This window comes from Carettochelys insculpta, chromosome 2, assembly GCF_033958435.1.
Source record: "Carettochelys insculpta isolate YL-2023 chromosome 2, ASM3395843v1, whole genome shotgun sequence".
NCBI classification, from domain to species: Eukaryota; Metazoa; Chordata; order Testudines; family Carettochelyidae; genus Carettochelys; species Carettochelys insculpta.
Window position 1 is genome coordinate 187,871,196 of NC_134138.1, and position 16,350 is coordinate 187,887,545.

The 16,350-nt window shown below is 44.6% G+C and overlaps 1 protein-coding gene across 1 annotated transcript in view; it reads right to left on the reverse strand.

The window, feature by feature from the left end:
• Positions 1 to 16,350, reverse strand: part of BMPER (BMP binding endothelial regulator) — a 210,602-nt gene that overhangs the window by 96,750 nt on the left and 97,502 nt on the right. The gene's annotated exons all lie outside the window — the stretch shown is intronic.

Below are 16,350 nucleotides of genomic sequence, written 5' to 3' on the forward strand. Positions count from 1 at the left end.
GCAGACAAACATATGCATATACTCACGCAGGTGACAAATATTAGGGAAGCCTTGGCAGAAGCAATATTTACCAACATGTATTTCTATTCATACTGTGAACAGTCTTTATACAACTGCCATTAAACACTTCTGACATTCCTTGCAGAATCTCTGTAGGTATTACTGCTTTGCATGCTGGTAAACCATAAGCAAGTGATAGCTGTACAAAGAGGAATGCCTGGCTAACTGGTTTCTCAATGTGGATGTGGGGAAATCAAGTAAAATAAAAGTATAACATGAACTTTTCTTGAAATTCCAAAAAGTTGGTGAATATTTGTTTTTAATATAGCTTTCAGTGCTCATGTTGCTTCACAGGACTTCTGGGCTTCTTTGGGATATAGTTAAAGAACAACAGTAAAAGGAGATGGGTATTCTTCCGCTACTACAAGAATCCCAAGTAGAAACTGTTATTCATGAAAGTCCACTCTCAGTCCAACTGTGCACACCCAAAAAGTCTGCACTGTTCAGACAACAAAGATAGTCACTGAGATTGAATGAATGTGGTTTACAGAAAGAGGGAAAGAAGTGTGTACTGTAGGACTGGAAGAAACCAGAGGTGAAAATGAGAAAAAAGACCAGAGGCACAGCAGAGAAAGTGTCAGGATGGAGAAACCAATTGAAAGAGATCAATCGACCATACATTGACCCAGGGGAAAGAGTAGAAATAAGACAAGACTTGATTCAGAGATGATTTCAAAGGGAAAAGGGGTTGACCTTGCAGATACAGGGTAAAAAAAAAAGATGCAAAAGCTTTGGGATTGGAGGAAAAAAAATAAAGGGAGCACAAAGATAAAAAATTTTTACTGAAACTTTATTTATTATTTGTAATGCCATAGTGCCTCAAGGCTCTAATCAGGAATCAGGGTCCTATTGTCTTAGATGCTGTAAATATATATAGTAAAAAAAGACCATTTATGTCTCAAAAAAGTTTTCAGTCAAAACTATATCCTGTTGTTTATTGTAAAAGGAAAGTTTCCTGGAGATGGTGGAGAGTAGGGCAACCAGATAGGAAGTGTAGAACATCAGGAAGTGGGGTGAGGAGTAAGACGTGCCCATATAAAACAAAATCCTGAATATTGGAACTGTCCCTTTAAAATTGAGACATCTGATAATCCTAGTGGTTTTTTTTGTTTTGTTTTTTTTGTGGGGGGCTAAGAATGGAGAGCGAGGGAAAGAGCAAGACAGAGACACACAGAGAGAGAGAAAACTTTCCTCTTTCCGCTCTGTTTCACATCTCAAGACTTAAATCTAAATGCCCTTTACACCCAGGATTGGTATCCAGGTTTTTCACTTTTAAAATCTGGTCACCTTTTTCTCCTGGAGGGAATTCAATTAGCTTAATCTACATCTCCAGCCCAATACATAATTTAGCACAAAGATTCAGCCCACAGTACACTGTACTCCTGAATGCTGCACTGAAAGAAGTCTGAGAAGTCCACAGCCACGTGCATTCAGAATGCTTCTCTGACCTCCCTTGAAACAGATGGAAAAAGCCATTCTTTTCAGTATTCATGATTTGAAATTATGACACAGGACTTCACCCTCAAACAGAACAAAAGCACAATAAACCAGGAGCACGCTTTTATGTGGCAAGAGCAGACTAATTCTTTCTGACACTATTATAAAAAAAAATTAATGTACTATCTGTAGCACATACTGTAACAAGATTTCAGACACAGACCTTTCTGCAAAGAACATTTTTCCCACATGTCCCAAGGGGGCCAGTGAAGTATCCTGCATGCACATGACTATGGGCTGTTCGTAATTCTTTCATCACAGCATCCAGGAATACAGAGTTTACTGTGAGCTGAAACTGCTGATCTAAGTTATGGATCAGACAGGAAACTCTGACAAAATCAAATTAATTCCTTCACAGAGGATTCTTCTGCTGTTCAGGGAGTAGCTCTTTAAGAAGAGGCACAGGTGTAGAATGAGAGAATACATCTCAACTCCATGACTCACAGAAATGGTGTCATCACTCCAAGGAAGGGAAGTTCAGAAAACACAGAACCCAACCTGAAAAAAACAAGCAGTCCTGTAGCACCTTAAAGACTACAAATTAGGCCATTAGCTTTTGTGGGTAAGACCCACTTCTTCAGATTACTAAAGCAGCAAATTAGAATCCAGGGTTTATGTAGCAAGGAGCAGGGAAGAAAGGAAGGAGGAAGGGAGAGAGGGGGGAAGGGGGCTACTTGTCACTAGTAGGACAAGTAGAAGAATAAAATTAAGTTAACTAGGATGTGTGCCGTCCCTGAGAATATCAAAGGTAGGGAACTTGCCCTTGTAATGCATAAGATAATTGAGATCTCTGTTAAAACCTAATTTAAATTTGTTAATCTTTAAGGTGCTACAGGACTGCTTGTTACTTGTGAATAACACAGTTACCCGTCTGAGACAATTTACCATCCTGAAAAGATAATGTTATGAATGAGTAATTAGGGCATGGAGCCCTTGGTGAGACTAGAGGGGGACGCACTGAAGGTGAGCCAAGAAATGACCAGAGCCTTGCAATATAAAAGGTCCTTTTCCCACAGCCTCACTTATGGATTTGTGTTTTCTGTAAATATATGCCCAGAAATGGGTTTTATGTACATTTACATCTCCTAGTCTGTTCTATTCTACCTAGATTTTTATACTGCACTCATCACAGTGCATGGAAGAGTGTTGGTGTATATAGTTCAATATACTGCATTGGTTACTGAAGCTAGGCTGTCAAGCCTGTCTATGGATTTGGGGCTGAGTAAGGAAGTTAATGATGCTTTGGTCATCCTACCTCAAATTAAAAAAAAAAGTACCTCATCCTCTCTGCATTTGATTTACAACTTTGTTGGTGAATCTGCAATAACGATTCTAAAAAAGAAGAGCCTCTAAAAATGGTCTCTTTTCCTCCCGATCACCTCAGCTCAAGCTCATGTTTATTTACAAAACATTGTGGCTGTGTCTACACTACCACCTTCCTTCGAAGGAAGGATGGTAATTAGGGTGGTGGGAGTTTACTAATGAAGTGCTGCCGTGCATAGGCAGCACTTCATTAAGCAAATTGCCCCCCCACAGCAACTCTGAAGTGTTAAACTTCGAAGTACAGCAAGCGCCTAACCGTGGCACACCCGCCGATACTTCGAAGTGCTGGGGCAACTTCGAAGTCCCCATACTTTACTCAGGGGAGTAAGGGGACTTCAAAGTTGCCCTGGCAGTTTGAAGTACCAGCGGGTGCGCCGCGGTTAGATGCTTGCTCTACTTTGAAGTTTAAAACTTCGGAGTTGCCGTGGGGGGGCAATTTGCTTAATGAAGTGCTGCCTATGCACAGCAGCACTTCATTAGTAAACTCCCACCACCCTAATTACCATCCTTCCTTTGAAGGAAGGTGGCAGCGTAGACAAGTCCTGTGAGTCCATGTCCTCAACAAGGCTGCCTGCAGCAAAGCTACAACTGGCTAAAACCCTCATCTTAAATTATATTGCATCGTCCAGCTGAGCCTTAATTAATGGGGGGGAGGGTAAAACTCCCCTAAAAGCAGTCTTTCTGAAAATAAGCTCCTCCTCCCAAAAGGTGTCACAGGTTGTCTATCCAGATATTAAAGCACCCAGAGCCACAAGTCACTTTTACAAATCTTGTTTGTCACTAAACTTAACTAACATATAGGATATTAAACAGAGGTCTAGGGGATATTTTATCCTAAGAAATCTCACAAAATGTTGTTCAGAAAAGGCCCTGGGCCACATGTTTTCCACTTGACAGAAATATGTTTTCATTTGGTAAGTAATGCAAAATGCTTTTTTGGTTTTGCCTTTTATTTATAGATTCTTTGTGATCAGCACCCTTTTCCCCCATTCTGCTTGCCTCTCCTTTCCTTTACTCGGGAATTTTTTCTCAAACTGAATCATGTCTATTCTTTATTGCATTGTTTCTGATTCCAGCTGTTACACTGTTTAGGTCCTAATAGCGAAGTAACATTCCAGCTCTCTGCTACCCAAGACGAATATTCCAGGTTTATATGTCATCGTATGGGTATGTTCAAAAACATCCTAAATCAACTCATTTAAAATAATAGTAACTCCACCTGATCTTGGGCTATTAGACAGTATTGAGGAGTTTCAAGCTTTAAGAAAATATCAAAATCTGTACAATGCTATGATCTGAACCTCCATTCTCCTATAAAGAGGTTGAATTACTTATCCTGAGTTCAATATCCCAGTAGGGATTAACTACAGTCCCCAGTGCTTCAAAGAGCATGAAAAGAAAATGCAAACATACAAACATACAAACATAATGGCTACGTCTACAGTAGCACACTATGTCGAAGTAGCCTATTTCAATGTAAAAACATCAAAATAGGCTACTTCGAGGCGTATCGTCTACACACCCTCCAGGGCTGGTGCCGTTGACATTCAACATCGAAGTAGCAACAGAGAACTTCAAAAGGAGCCGCCCCAGAAGGAAATAAGGAGCGTCCACACACACAAGCACTCCTTGTCGAAATAAGGGGCCAGCAAAGCCCCAAGATGCTCCCTTAAAGGGCCCCTCCCAGACACACTCAGCCTGCACAGCACGAGACCCACAGAGCCGACAACCGGTTGCAGACCCCATGCACACAACATGGACCCCCAGCTGCAGCAGCAGCAGCAGCCAGAAGCCCTGGGATAAGGGCTGCTGCATGCAGAAACCATAGAGCCCCGCAGGGGCTGGACAGAGAGTCTCTCAACCCCTCAGCTGATGGCCACCATGGAGGACCCTGCCATTTCGGCGTAGCAGGACGCAGATCGTTTACACATGCCCTACTTCGACTTTAAATGTCGAAGTAGGGCACTCCTCCCATCTTCAGATAGGAATAGCAATTTCCATGTCTCACCACCTAACGTTGATTTCAACATCGAAATAGCTCACAGCACGTGTAGACGCGCTGTGTACTATTTCGACATTGTGCCAGCTACTTCCAAATAGCTGGCTAGTGTAGAAGCACCCAATATGTTGCTACAGTATTTCAAGAAAAAAGCAAATGGAATAAAGTTTGTTGCCCTTCTTCCCGATATTAATTCTGGGAAACTGGAGGTTCCTACAGCTAATTACAAAATATTTTGCTGTGACACTGTCAATTGCTATTTCCACACTACAGGTCAGAATATGGAAACCACAGGATAAAGACTGTTTAGGTAAGTTAGAAGCATTCCAGTCAGCAGGGCCTGCTGAAATTAAACTGAAGGGTATCTGGGGTGTTAAAGATGAGTCACTCTATCTCTGGCACCTGGAAAAATGCTCGAACAAATTATTAAATAACCAGTTTTAAAGCACCCAGGGAATAATGGAATTATAAAAAACCAATATGGATTTGTTCAGAAGAAATCAGTCCAAGTTAGCCTAATTTTCTTCTTTGAATGGATTATTGGCTTAGTGGACTGGGAGGGAAGCAGGACGTATGATTTATCTCAACTACAGGAAAGCTTTTGACACTGATCCCATGTAAAATTCTTGTAAGTAAACTAGGAGAAAATGCTTTGGATGAAATTATTATAAAATAAGTGCTAAACTGGTTGAAAGATTAAACTGAAAAAGTGGTTATTGATGATTTGCTGCCAGACTGGGAGGTATGTCAAGTGGGATTTCACTGGCTCTGATATTAAACAATATTTTCATTAATGATTAGGATAATGTAATGGAGAATATATTTATAACAGTCTTCAGATATGTTAAGTGATGATGTATAATGAAGACAATGATGAATTGTTCTCCATGTGTACTGCAGACAGGACAAGAGGCAATAAACTTAATCTGCTGCAAGGGAAATTTAGGTTAGATATTAGGAAAATTTTTCTAAGTTTCAAGATAGGCAAGTACAGGAAGGGAGGCTGCGGAATCCTGGTAACTGGGGAGGGGGACTGTAACAACAGGTGAGACATACACCTGTCATAAATGGTTACGATTTATTTGGCTATTTCTCAGCATGGGGAATGGATCAGATGACTTCTCAAGGTCCTTTCATTTCTACATTTTTATGATTCTATAATTCTGTGAAAGGTGCTAACTAGCTAACCTCAGGGTGGCATTAACTAACAAATTCTTCAAACAGTGGCTTCTGGTGAAGTAAGTCTGTCTGCCAAAATCCAAGAGGAAGATTTTAATCATGTAGTAAGTATGAGCTACGTCTACACATGAATGCTACATCGAAATAGCTTATTTCGATGAATAATGTCTACACGTCCTCCAGGGCTGGTGCCGTCGACGTTCAACGTTGACATTGGGCAGCACCCCATTGAAGTAGGCACTGCAGGGGAGCGTCTGCATGCCAAAGCAGCACACATTGAAATCAGGGTGCCAGGAACAGCGGAAGACAGGGTCACAGGGCGGACTAGCACTTCCAGGGCAACAGCTAGCCGCTCCCTTAAAGGGCCCCTCTCAGACACATTCAGCCTGCACAGCACGCGGTTTGCAGAGCCATAGGCACGCACACCTCGGCAAAGCAGTTATGGACCCCCAGCAGCAGCAGCAGCAGCCAGAGGTCCACCCAGCCGCCCCTGCAGGAGCAGTGCTCGCCCTGCTCAATGCCATGCAGGAGGCAGCTGATCACCTTTTAGTCACAGAAGAGGAGCTGCCCCCAGGGGAGGAGGAAGCAACCCCAGACCCTGCTGTCCTCCACCCCCCACTCCCCCCACACACGTCGCTGGCTGTGGAGCTACCCCATGAGCACCAACTGGTGGGAGCGGCTGGTGCTCCGTGTGTGGGACGATGACCGCTGGCTCCAGAACTTTCATATGAGGCGGCAGACATTCCTGGAGCTCTGCCAGTGGCTCACCCCTGCACTGAGGCACCAGGACACCGCCATGTGGCGTGCCCTCAGCGTGGAGAAATGGGTCGGCATTGCTGTCTGGAAGCTGGCCACTCCAGTCAGCTACCGATCCGTGGGGCAGCAGTTTGGTGTTGGCAAGGCCACCATCAGGGCTGTCCTCATGGAGGTAAGAGGACCCACGGGGAGGGGGAGGCATCCCTGGGGGTGGAGGGGAGCCCTGGGGGTGGAGGGCCAGACACACCCTGCACACCCCTCACTGGTGCTCTCCAATGTCCTTCCCCTGCAGGTCGTCCGTGTTATCAACGCCCTGCTCCTCCACAGGCTCGTGCGGCTTGGGGACCCGGATGCCACCATCGCGGGGTTTGCCACCCTGGGCTTCCCAAATTGCTTCAGGGCTCTGGATGGGATCCATATCCCCATCCGAGCTCCGGAGCACAGCAGAGGACGCTTCCTGAACAGGAAGGGCTACCATTCCATGGTCCTCCAGGCCTGGGTGGACAGCCGGGGCCGCTTCCTGGACCTTTATGTTGGCTGGCCTGGCAGCACCCATGACGCCCGGGTATTCAGGAATTCAGGCCTGTGCCGCCGGCTGGAGGCGGGGACCTACATCCTCCAGCAGGAGATCCTTGTGGGTGACACCACGATGCCCCTCTGTGTCGTTGCAGACGCGGCGTGCCCCCTCCGGCCCTGGCTCATGCACCCTTACACGGGCCATCTCACAGCCAGCCAGGAGCGCTTCAACACACGCCTGAACCATGCACGCCAGATGGTTGAGCGCACATTTGGCCACCTCAAAGGGCACTGGAGGTGTCTCCTCACCCGCCTTGATGCGGGCCCCACCAACATCCCCCAGATTGTGGGCGTGTGCAGTGCACTCCACAACCTGGTGGAGAGCAAGGGGGAGGCATTCTTTCAGGGCTGGGCTGTGGAGACTGGCAGAGCTGACATGCAGCCACCCGCTGCCCCCAGTCGCCAGGAGGATCCCGAGGGGACCCGGGTCCAGGAGGCCCTCCGGGCCCATTTCGACCAGGCCGTGGGGTGAACACTGGCAGGCCCCCCACTGCACCCCCCATCCTCCACAACACTCCCTGCCCCTACGCGCACACCACAGAGCACCCAAGAGCACACGCCCCCCCACTTTTCTTGCAAATAAAAATAGACCTGTTGTTCGTGAAACCACAAAACGGTGAATTCTCTTATTATATTATTACTACAAATATATTATGTATTCTATGATAAACAAACAGTGGAACACAAGGAAGGGGAGAACTATTTACATGGGGGGGCAGGTATCATAAAATAACAGGGGTCTAATACAAACTATATACAACATAATGGGGATATGTACAAAGGCGGGGGCATGTCCTGGGCCCCACACCCCCTAATGTCCAGCGCTGGGGGTTGGCGGGCGTGACCCTCGCCTCGGACTCAGCCTTGGCTGAGGCTGGCTGGGGGCCGGGCGAACCGGCAGATACGGCCGGCGGGTGTCAGCAGGCCTCAGGTCCCCCTCAGCGGAAGGCCCCTCGGTGGCGGATGGTGGTGGGATGGTGGGAGGAGCAGCGGGCGGAGCGGCGGGTGGAGCAGGCAGGGTGGGTAGAGTGGCGGCCAGTGCGGCATGGGGGGCCAGGTAGTCCGCGATGTGCTCAAAAGTGCGCATAAAGGCCCCCCATGCCTCCTGGCGCCAGGCCAGCGCCTGCTCCTGCAGTTGGAGGCGCCGCTCGTCCACCCGCAGGCGCTGCTCTGAGACCTCCAGAGGTCCGGAGGGTCTCCAGCAGCTGGGGGTCCGTCACCGTCCGGACACCTTGACAACATCAACAGTGTAAAGTTGGTGAGTGGAAACATGCTGATAGGGACATAAATAAGAGAAATCTTCAGTTGGGGCACAGGTGAACTAGCCACAGGAGTAAGAGGCTCCCCAACTAGGCTTCAGATTTTTAAAATGTGCAGTTTCCAACAGCTTTCACAGTCCCCTTTTGACTTAACAGTGCGCAATTCTCTGGAAACAATGGCGGTTTCCTTCTCCTTTTTGTCAAAAGTAAAACTTAAAATTTGTTACATCAGCATGTCTACAGCTAACTTATTCCCCACTCTATAATTTGTCACAGGTCTGACAATCTTCTGCAAGTTAAAAAGTATGATCCAGGAAAACTTATTAACCATTCATGCTCCACACAAAATAACCAGTGTGCACATAGTTTATACTGAGGAGCACATCTGGATCTACTTGTGTCCAAGGACATGCAGAAAAAACTTTCATCCTTGCAGTGTGCAAACTCCCTCGTGCATTACAGATGTAACTTCCCCTTGCATTCATGTACAACCAGCCTCTTCTTGCACCTGCAGTGCATAGAAGTCAACACACTCACCCTTCTTACTTGCTGTACACTCCTAACACATAATTACCTCAATTGCCACATGCAAAATGGTCATTTGCATCCACAAACCAGGCAGCTACACACCCACCTCTCAACAAATAATGCAAATCTTGGTAGAGGAAACACAGAAGGGAACCAAAAACTGAAAGCTTCTTGTTGAAGAGTCAGATTTGGAGCACAGAGCATTGTTTGGGGTGGTGTCTTTTTTAAGGGTTAAGTGTTCCCACTCCAATCAGTCCCCAGTGCCAAGAATAGGGAGGGGTCTGCCAGTTAGACCCTTGTTAAATACTCATCTCGGTGGGGGGAGCAGCATGGTTACACTTCCTCCCCCATTAACTGGTCCCCTGGTCTGGGGTGGGGGCTAGTTACACCACAGTTAATTGCTTTCCTGGGCAGGGGAAGCAGCCCAGTTACCCCTACTCTCCTGCCATGTCGGCCAGTTACCCCTGTTATTAACCAGCCTCAGGGCTGGTACCAGACCACCCAGCCATGTTCTGTAGGGGGCAGCTACCCAGCACTTTATCACCCCTACCTCACAGCAGCTGCAGCCCTCCACTCCCTTCAACCCTTATCAGCAGCTGTGGGAAATGTCGGGACTTGTAGTCCCAGGATAGCTCATCCCCATCCCTGCAGCCTGAGCCATGATGATGACTATGTTTGCCAGCATGCCCCATGGTGGCAAGCAGGGGAGGACGCCTCCCTCCATCACATGAGCAAGGAGTGGGCCCAGGGATGTTGACTGAAGTTGGGCAGGAGCAGCAGGCAGATGTGGCCAATGGCAGCCTGCAGGGGAGCTACATAGAGGGAGGAGAGTTGAGGCTGAGCTCCCATCTTGTGTGCCAATGAAAATTGGCTGGGGTGCCATTCTTGGCACATGTGCCGGGAGTTGTCAACCCCTGGTTTATACGGACAAAGTCATTAAGTTAATATTGAATGATGTATATTCATACATGCACATACATACAATCTGAGATGAACCAAGAAGAGAAACATTTTGTTTAACATACAGCATCCTTGAGCTTTCCTAATATATGGGGGATTTGGATGAAATAGGACCAATATCTGGATATTCACAAGTTTGGTTTTGTAAAGTCAAAACCTGAATGATACAGTGTTGGGAAAAACAAACTATTAGCAGTTCCTAGAAAAAGCCTTATTCGATAGTTTCAGAGTTAGGGAACAATAAAACAATTCAAGACAGAATTATAGTTTTAATGTTCATAAAACTATGATGCATGATTTGCCAAGAGCGCTTTTTTATATATCTCAATTTTTTTAGCTATTTGGTATGTTACCATTTATTCCAGAGAAACTCTTGGCGTAGGGCTTTTACTAGTAAAGCTGCCTCAGTCACAAGTAAGCAAGTTATAGTTGTGCAGTGTTAAAACAAGATTTAAGCCATTTCTTTAGAAGTATCAAATGATTGTGACATATTTTTAAAAATCTGTGAGAACTGGTATCCAGGCTGCAAGATAGTAAAACTGTAGTACTACCCAAAAGGCATATTTATTAGTTGCAATAAAGCACTTTGAACAAAGGAAGCAAACTGCTATTACTCCTCCAACCCCAGACATTAAGCTTCAATCTAAAGCAGAGCCAGCAAAACTACAGCCCTGAGGCAATCCATGGTGTTCTAAAATCGGGATCACAGCTGCCTTTATCTCTAATGCTCAGGTACATCCTGTAGAGACAACAGGTCAGATCTTCAGCTGGTGTAAATTCACATGTCACTAAAGACTCTGGAGCAATGCTGGTTACACCAGCTAAGGATTTGACCTCACCATCCCATCTTCAATGCTTTATTTACATGCAAGTAACCAAGCTTATCGAAATATGTGTGTGAATTGGCTGTATTAATGGCAAAGATAAACCAATCGTCTCAATTTTATGGGAATTAATTGTGTTCTTGAGGTTCCTAGCAAGTTGCCAATGTGGTTTTTGATTTAAAATAACTATGAACTGACAAGCCTTCCTCTTTTGGAATTAATCTTTATGTGGTTGCATCCAGCTGCTGAGGAATTATCTAAATTATCCATTAGGTAGTAATTTAGACGAGGACAAGCCTCTAAATTACAGTCATTATTTTCCAACAACCAACAGCAATGTGTATAAAGTGGCTAGTACCAAGAGCGAAATCAATCCAGCCACTTGTCAGCTCTTCCAGTTCTCAAAAGCTGTGCTTCCTGTGATGGCTGAGATGAATAAGCACTTTCGGTTATAAGTCTGTGTGGTACTTCCTTGCAAAATGCATCCTTCAAACTTCAAACTATTCTCTTTACAAAGAAGCGGAGCTACTCTGTAGCATACATCTGACACTCCATACTTGCCCTCTTGTGGCCCTCAGTATACAAAGAATCTAATTTTTCCTCTTGCTAAAAATGGTTTAATTCTATTTACTTAAGTAACATTACACCTGCATACATGAGAGTTGGATAAAGTCATGCATATTTGCTTAATCTTGAAGCTTTGAGTGAAAGAGAACATTCTTGTATATGAAGCCTTCGGATTACACTGTAGTTTTCTCTACTTGTATGCACACAATTTCAATGCTTCTACAGTTTCACTGTTCTTTGAATTCTTGGACGTATTTCTGATACAGTCTTCTGTGGAGACTTCTTGGTGTGTCATATAAGAAAACTTTATTTGCCCACTAACCTCAGACTGGTTTCAGTGTACATCACCAGCACTTGATCACATTTCTCCAATCTAGCTGGAACCAAATTGGCCATTGACCTAATAGCACAATTACAAGTAGTGCACTTGAATGGTTAGTAGCCTTCTGTAGCTGGGCATATATTGAGAGTTTTGGATATATTAAACTCAGAGTGCAGATATTTTCCTCTTCACTGGAAGTCTCTCCTTTTTTCTGGCAGTCACCTGATTATGAGTAGGATGTCCTCATATCACCCTTCTACTTGTAAGTCCATTAATGGTTGATCAGCCTGATTCTGGAGCCGCAGGTCTTATCCAAGAAGAGGAAGCTGCTGGAAGGGAGTGGGGTAGTTTTTGATCTTCTTTTCTTCTTTTCTGCCTCTCCTCATCTGCACTGTGGTGGGACTTCTGAAATTGCCTTACTCCCTCACAGATTACTGTTCTCCCCTGGGGACAGTCTTAGGCAAGGTTCTCCTAAGTGTTGACACCAACACTGCACTTTTTCATGTGTGTCTTCAGTGTGTTTTTATATCGCTTCTGTGGGCCCCCAATGCTCCTCTGTCCTTCGTCCAACTTGGAAAACACAATCTGTTTTGGGATGCACTGATCAGACATCCAAACAACATGGCAAGTCCATCTATGTTATTGATGAATGGCAACGGCGTCAATGCTGGTCATGTTCAACTCTTCCAGGAGGCTAGTCTTCAGGTGCCTATGCTCACAAGAGATATTTAGGATTCTTCTGAGGCAGCATTGATCATATTGTTCAAGTGGCATCAAATGATACTTGTATGCTGTCCAGGTATCACATGTGTAAGGTGGCATTGGAACTGCCACTGTACAGTATACAAGGATTTGTCTTGGGATAGGTATCTTGGTTCTCAAAGACCCTTTGTCTCAAGCAGGCAAAAGCAGAGCTTGCAAGGCTCAAACAATGCTAGATTACCACATCAATGTCAACTTTACCAGCAAAATGACGTCCAAGGTGTTGAAATTGCTCCATATTTAGTAAATATTTGGGAAGTAAATACATAAGTAAATATACATGGGAAGTGCTCCATATTTAGTAAAGCATTTGATACAGGTTCACATGATATTCTTATAAAAAAACTAGGCAAATACAATTTAGATGAGGCTACTATAAGGTGGGTGCATAACTGGCTGGATAACCATACTCAGAGAGTAGTTCTTAATGGTTCTCTATCCTGCTGGAAAAGTATGACAAGTGGGGTTCCGCAGGGGTCTGTTTTAGGACCAGTTCTGCTCAATATCTTCACCAACGATTTAGATATTGGCACAGAAAGTACGCTTATTATGTTTGCAGATGATACCAAGCTGGAAGGGGTTGCAACTGCTTTGGAGGATAGGGTCATAATTCAAAATGATCTAGATAAATTGGAGAAATGGTCGGAGGTAAACAGGATGAAGTTTAATAAGGACAAATGCAAAGTGCTCCACTTGGGAAGGAATAATCAGTTTCACACATACAGAATGGGGAGAGACTGTCTAGGAACAACTACAGCAGAAAGGGATCTAGGGGTTACAGTGGACCACAAACTATGACTCAACAGTGTGATGCTGTTGCAAAAAAAGCAAACACGATTCTGGGATGCATTAACAGGTGTGTTGTCAACAAGACACGTGAAGTCATTCTTCCGCTCTACTCTGCGCTGGTTAGGCCTCAGCTGGAGTATTGTGTGCAGTTCTGGGCACTGCAGTTCAAGAAAGATGTGGAAAAATTAGAGAGGGTCCAGAAGAGAGCGACAAGAATGATCAAAGGTCTAGAGAATGTGACCTATGAAGAAAGGCTGAAAGAATTGGGCTTGTTTAGTCTGGCAAAGAGAAGACTGAGGAGTGACATGTTAGCAGTTTTCAGGTATCTAAAAGGGTGTCATAAGGAGGAGGGAGAAAACTTGTTCTTTTTGGCCTCTGAGGTTAGAACAAGAGGCAATGGACTTAAACTGCAACAAGAGAGGTTTAGGTTGGACATTAGGAAAGAGTTCCTAACTGTCAGCGTGGTCAAACAGTGGAATAAATTGCCAAGGGGGGTTGTGGAATCTCCATTGCTGGAGATGTTTAAGAACAGGTTAGATAGATGTCTATCAGGGAGGGTTTAGACAGTACTTGATCCTGCCATTAGGGCAGGTGGCTGGACTCGATGGCCCCTCAAGGTCCCTTCCAGTCCCAGTATTTTATTCTGTGATATTTTCCAGCATTTCTCCATTGACTTCAATAGAAGGTACATGAAATTGTCGTTGGGCCACTTCCCAATGGCCTCTTGTACTTTCTTCAGCCTAACCTCAGGACATGCAGGTACTCAACCACAGCAGTCTGCCAGGAGCTTCTTCTCCCTCCCCAACCCCAGTCTGCTCTGTCCAAGGTGCTTACAGTTCTCCCAGCCTTCCAAGGACACACTCCTTGAGCTCCCAGTAGCAACTGACTACTTCTGGGCCTACAACTTTTTCTATGTGTACCTGTTGGGCCCTCCTCACAGTCCCTCTCTTATTAGCTTTACAAAGTGTTATGCATGAGTAAAGGAAACCTGCACAACGTTTCTAAAAGACCAACCTGGGAGCTTAAAGTCATAATTTTGCTAGACACAAAAATTGTGGACTGAATAGAAAGACAGGATTTATGGCTTCACCCCTCTAGCAACGCTCCCCCATGCTACTTCTCTTCCCCCTCTGCCACTGTGAATGGCAGCATGTTGAAGAACTTCTTCACCTGGTGCAGTCCCTTGAAATATGTGTTTATTTTAATTCATCTGATCCACTTGGTACTTAGCTGTGACACCTTGAGTACTTGTCCCAGACCTGAAGAAGAACTCAAGGAAAACTTATCAGCTTGTCTCTCTCACCAAAAGAATTTGGTCCAATAAAAGCTATTACAACATACACCCGTCATCAGTGGAAGGAGGAGCAGTTATAGACTGGAAGCCTGAACTGGGAGACAGGGGTAAAGGTGGGTCACCATTCGGAAATAAGATCCAAAATGTGGGCAGCTTCAGAGTCCTGAAGGCAAGAATCAAAAACTTGGTCTTGATGTGGATGGGAGATAGAGGAGACACTGAAGTACTGTACTAGACTGACATAGACAATGAAATTATTGTGAGATTTAAAAATATATATTTTAAAACCTTTGAGGAACATAGAGGGAAGAGAAGCTAACTATTGGTGATTCATATAACTGTTATGCCAGATAGCTCTAGAATATATGGAAGCTTTTCTATGAGCTACCGTGGGGCTATTTCTTTCTTTCCTGAAGTGAACTGTTTCTATAAAATTGTAGTACAATATGTTCTATTAAATGTTGTCTCTGGGCAGAAGAATGACTATAAACCCCGAAACACTTGCTCACTTTATTCTTATCGCACTCCAGATAATAAGAAAGTTAGAAGAGTCCCCTCTTCTTTCAGTCTTTAGCTGCTCGGCAAAGTAGTGACTTTGAAAACTGGTCCTGCCCTCTCCCAACAAGTTTTTCCCAAAATTATTTGAAGAACACTTTGTTTTCTTTGACACCAAGAACACATGAAGTACAGTTCAGTCAGTATGCAGTGGGTGTGTACATCATCAATGGATTTGCATAAAGTTTCAAAGACTAACTTGATACTTACAATGTGATAGCCACTGTCACAATGTATTGATGTGAGGAGCACCCTGTGTTATATAAAGAAAACTTGTGCAAAGATTGTTTTTCCAAGGATTTTTTGGTAACTAATCTACTTGACAGCTGAATAAGATATGTGACATGCACTTATAAGATACATTTTCTAATATCACAAATAGATGTTATTCCTGTAAATGCAACATTCCAGAAAACTATTCAAATACAATGTTGGTATAGTAGAATCACTATAGTTAATGTTGCATCACGACATGTATTTAAAGTTTGACATTTCTTTGAGCACGTTTTCACTACAGGCTGGATCAAGAGGGCAGTGGTCAAGCTAGTGGGGGTTGGTTTACTGCATCTAGAATAGACATAATAAATCAACAGCCAATCACTCTCTCATTGACTCTGGTACTCCACCTCAATGTCTGTGGCCACACTAGCCCCTCCTTTCAAATGGGGCATGGCAATGAGGCACTTCGGCAGATGTTAATGAATATGCAGTGCCTCATTAGCATAAAGGTGGCCACGTGTGCTTCGAAAGGTCTGCTTTCGAAACAACCCCCTGATTTCGAAAGCCCCTTCTTCCCATTTGGTTTTGGGCAAGTAAGAGCTGGGCACATATGTGGTCTGGCTTGTCACAGCTAGGTTGAGGTCTGCAAGTCCAGGCTGCTCTAGAGGCAGTAGTCAGTGAGCAGGGATCAGACTAATCATTAGATCAGGATTAGTAGGCAAGAGTAAAGCCAGTGTCAGAGACCAGATCAGAAATCAAAGAGAACTCTAGAGTCACAGCAGGCCAGTAGTCTTCTGTTGCCTAGACAACTCCCAAGGGCACAGCGAGCAGTTAAACAGGGTTAAACAGGGTTAAACAGTGAGCAGTGACCAATCAGAAGG